The sequence below is a fragment of the Papaver somniferum genome, chromosome 11, assembly GCF_003573695.1.
Source record: "Papaver somniferum cultivar HN1 chromosome 11, ASM357369v1, whole genome shotgun sequence".
NCBI lineage: Eukaryota > Viridiplantae > Streptophyta > Magnoliopsida > Ranunculales > Papaveraceae > Papaver > Papaver somniferum.
Window position 1 is genome coordinate 134252662 of NC_039368.1, and position 5026 is coordinate 134257687.

Here is a 5026-nt window from a genome sequence, read left to right on the forward strand (position 1 = left end):
CCTCAGGAAAGGATTCTCATCTTTACTGGGTTCAGTCCAGATCTTTTACTACAACTAAGGTAAACCCTTATATCTCACTGGGTATTTTTCGTTTCCTTGATTGATTCATTACTTCTTGTTTATTTTGATTTTCAAGGGTCCTGTATAAATGTATGAACTTTTGTGATATACCCTAACAATTTAAGATACCCTTTTAAGGAATTCTTGTTACTGATTTTAAAAGTTTTGTGTTTTGATATATAAATTGAATATACTCAGTGATTACATTTTTGAAGATTAAATAAGGGTTTCAGAGATGGACATTGTTAGTTTTGAGAGACTTGAAATTGTGCTTTAAACTCTAATGGGTACCCATAAGGTATTTGTTATAAATCCTAATGGAGTGGGATGGTGAGGGCATAGGTTATTTGTTACCCATAACCTATGATGTCTCTGCCAGTGAATTCGGTGCAGTCGAGCTGCTTAAAAAGAAATTTTGTGATTTAGGATGTTATTCTGCTTCTATACCTAAATCTCGGAGTTCGCGGATTTGCTTGCTTCCTTGAGTATAGTTTGTTACTTACTTACTTACTATTTTGTGTTCTGTTTTATATCATGAGTTTCTCACCTTCTATGTAAATATGAAAATGACATGCCAAGACTGTTCAAATTCTCACTCTTCACCTCTGTGTAGAAGTTTTCAAGCAACCCATGAACTATACAAGGAATTTGCCTGTAAAAAAAGCTCGGAAACCACCTGTTGAAGCTCGATATGTACCTTCAAAACCTAAGAAGACATCCATGGCCAATCGAAGGAATGAGTCGATTTATGAGTTTGCCCAGCGTACTGCTTAACCAATATCCTATCTGCAAGATATCCTGTCCAATTTTAAACATTGTCGATTTATGAGCTTCGTCCAATTTTAAAGAGTCTAAAGACTCAGCTTGATTCAGAAGACATCTGCTCCAGACAGGGCAAAGAAAAAGAAGTAGGATAGGCTTCACGAGATAGAGCTAAGGGAAAATTGAAGCTCGAGGAGGAAGGGGAAGGTGAGGAGTTTAGAAAGCCACAGAGACTTGTGTTGCTGATAACAGCGAAGGTGATGTTCAGGGAACTGTCCAAGCTGTTGCAGATGCACCAAAGAATCTGAACAGTGCTCAGGTATGGTTTTTTTTAATCGCTGATTGGAAGGAATATTTTGATTAGGTCTCTATTCTGCATCAAAGGCTTCCCTTTTATTATCATCTGAACAAACATATATTTACTTAGCAGATAGTGAGTAGGCGAGATGTGGTGCTAAGCTTCAGTTAGATAAACACTATACATATATTTGTTTAGTGTTTTCCCTTTGTACCTGTACTCATGGTTCTAAACACATTTGAGGTGTGGACACAACCGGATTGTTCTGTATGGAAAATTACTGGCAGCTTCATGGTCATCATGATATGGTCGACCAAAGCTCTTTCCCGTAGTTGGGCTGCTCATTTGGATTTGCAACAAGCTCATTGCACTGCTTGATCAGTAGCTTCGGTTTCTATCTTTTTATTGAATCTTTTCTCTTAAACTTCGTTATCAGGTTACTGTGGATATTGTCCATGTTGGTGCTGGGGACATTTCTCAATCTGACGTGGATTTGGCACAAGCTTAAGGTGCTTGTATAGGTTCAGTATGCCAGAACCACCTAATTCTATCACTGTCGCAGGTGCTCGAGCCCCATATAGAGGTACACTCTCTTTGCTCTTATGAGCATTCTTTCTCACGAGGACTGCACAGTCTATGTAATAATCCGTTCTCATAATCACTTCTTGTAGACAAGGGCGCCCTAGGTACTTTCGAGACTCGTGTAGCTGGCGAGGTTGAGGTATTAAATATTTTCATGATTAGAAGAGGCAAAACCAAGGGAGGAGAAGTGAAGATCGCTGGTTGTATGGTCTAGTCACAAAATCATCAACATTTTGGCTGTTGAGAAGTGGAGAGGTAATTCTCGAAGGCTCATGAAAACAGGCCTGTTTTCAGCACAGCAGAAGAAAAGGGTTGTCTGCTAAAGTAAATTCCCTCGGTAATTATATTCTGATCATGAAGCTAGCCATGGTAATAGGATGAAACCAAAGGGGAGACAATCAGACACTGTCATTTTTGAGAGAGAATGGAGATAATTTATGTCGATCTAAATTATCTCCCAATTTTTGGCTATTTAAAAGTTTAATTTTTTCATCTAATTTTTTCGTCCGAGGATGTCCACTTTTTTGTGTTGTTGCCGAATTCGATAACTTCAGAGAGAATTCAGAGATTTGGACTGAAAAACTGGTAGCAAATGATGCTTTTGCTGTTGATTCATATTCGGGTCAACACATCAACGACTCTAAATCCACACTGATACATCACCCGAAGCTAGAACAACCCCAGATAGATAAGTTAACCCAAGATTTCAACATACCAACTGTAGTTGCAGGAAATCCTACAACACACCCCATTAACTATTCCTAGATCTAAATCTATTTCACAATCAAAATAAAGATTAAAGTGCTAAAATTGTAAATTGGACACAAAATTTACGTGGTTCGATCAATTTGATCTACATCCACGAGGTTAGGATTCACTATGATTATTGAATTACATATGAATTACATTGGGATTCCATTAATAAGTATTTGGAACTCTAGTTTTTATGGAGGAAGAAGGAGGAGATAATACTAATACTAATAATAATCCCCTTTCTCTCTCCTGCCTTTCTCTTTATATAGGATATTACCTAGTGGATGATAGCTCATATTTCCTTTTATTTCATATTTCCTTTTATTTCGGATCCACCGTGCAACATTATCGCACAACCTTATATGAATCTCGCACACTTGATAACCTATGCGATACTTTGCCCCTACATTTTGCCTCTTTTTTCTTGAATATCGCTTGAAGAGCGATTTTTAAGGAAAAATCCACCTTGTTGTAGTTGTTGGTGCGAGATGCATGATGTTGGAGTAGTCTTTGATCTTTGTTGTTGAAGGAACTACGCGAAAGAATACTGGACTTGAAAAGTACGTACTTGCCTCTATTCTTTGGTGAAGTTCCGAAGCTTTAAAAGGTATATATGAAGTATCATTTCTTGAAGTATGCGAAATATGAAGTATCTTTGAAGAAATATAAGAAGTATGAAGTATTCTTGAAGAAGTACAAGAAGTACTAATCCTCGAAATATAACAATTATTGCGAATCAATCATGCGAAAATTTTGTGATGTGATTCCTATTACGTCTTCTATTTCTCTTACTCCATTGTTGGTGAGAATTCTTGTTATTCATGAATGAGCGTCTTCTTTGGAAAAGATTCTGAGCGAGAAGAATAAAGAACAAAAAATGTTTTCTTGATAATCCATGGTTGCCTCTGTTCTTTATCTATGAGGGAAGAACCCTTAAAAAAGTGTTGAATGAGCGAATTGATCTTCACGTCTTTCTTTTGTATAATGACTTCAAATTGCTTATGCGAAATAATTGAGCAAAAACACTTATGCGATGAAATGTGTATGCGATGCTTATGCCATGTAATGCTTATGCGATGCTTTCATGTAATGTGTAGATAATGTTGAGTTACTTACCTTTGTTCTTTGTCCATCTTTAGTTCATCGTATCACATTGTATTGTTGCTTCTTTTTCCTTATTCCTGCACTATTAGAATTGCATAATAATAATATAATCATCATAATATATAGGTATATGTGTGTCTAGTGTGGTCTTATTTCGCCTCCCTATGCAGAGGTCTTATTGTTGCCTCTATTTGGTCGGGTGGAAAAATCGCAGGAAGTCTTTACACTTTCATGCAACGACCCATTGATCTTGCCTTATCATCTCTTGTATTATTTCCTCTTCAGGATATATCTATGCGACAATGCGACAGGTCTAAGTACTCCCGTGAGTAAAAGTCACATAACATTGCCGTCTTTTGACACAATTCAGCTCGCTAATGGAGGGTGTCGTCCTTATCTTCCCCATGGTTGCCCCTTCAAGGAAGCTTACCTCTATCGGGTTAAGATTATGGCTCTTCCCATTTGGTATCAACAACCAGTTGATTTCGCAGTCTTGTATCCCACCACCGATGAGGTTTTGTGGTTACAAGACCGCACCCTAAATGGGCTAACTACGGACGCCCCGGGCACTCTTGACTCAACCGTGTACCTCGGCGCCCTGATCGAGTTTCTGCACTCATTGGGAGAGCCTTTCTTACCTTAGGCTCTCAATCTAAGATTATTATCTTAGACTGAAAATTTAAGGTATCTCTCCCGGATGGGAACTTTCGTTTATTCTCGCCCCAAATCTCCACAACTCAAGTTCCGGAGTCGGTGTAGCCTTCCCTTGAGTCATGCCTTCTAGGTTCTCCGACTATGACGTGCGATAGGTCTTATTTATATGTATTCTTTTGCCTCTTGCATGTATGCGAACTAGGTTGCACGCCACAGTTGGATTCCTAGCCAATCTGATAATAAATATCATTTCTTGTGCTTTTATTAAGGTCTTATTTTGAGGTGTTACTTGTGCCTTATATTAAGGTCTTATTCTTTTTGTATTGTTGTAGTTCTCTATTTATCTTGATGTGAGTTTCTCTTGGTGCATTGATATCGCCCTTGATATCTCCTTTGTTTCTTTTCTTTCTAGTATGCTTTGTTGCAATGATGATCATTTTTTAGAAAAATTCTGCAAAAATATGTGTAGGAGGTAGGGTTTGAACTATGGATCTGTGGCTTGCATATTGCTTGATTAACCATCTGTGCATCTTCTTTTATGCAAAATTAAAGCACACTTGTTTTAACTTGAAAAATATGTGAAAAATATGAGTAGGGTGAGAATTGATCGCGTGACACCAATCTTGGTAACTAAACCCTCGACCATCTGTTCCGGATATTGTTTGTGTTGATGTGGTAAGTTTCGCACAACTGATTTCTTTGTTGTCGTCCTTTGTATTTTACTTATCTTCGTTCGTCTCTTCTTCTCCTTCTCTTGTTATCTTAGCATGCTGTAAAATTCGTACAGACTTTGAGAAGTTATTCTCGTGGCAG

General features: G+C 37.8%; 1 long non-coding RNA gene across 1 annotated transcript; it reads left to right on the plus strand.

Annotated features, from left to right (window-relative positions):
* On the plus strand, window positions 1-2211 carry LOC113321039. The gene is made up of 4 exons (XR_003346434.1): window positions 1-59; window positions 674-1141; window positions 1557-1703; window positions 1792-2211. It is a non-coding gene; the product is annotated as an uncharacterized LOC113321039 (long non-coding RNA).
* Window positions 2212-5026: the final 2815 nt, after the last annotated feature.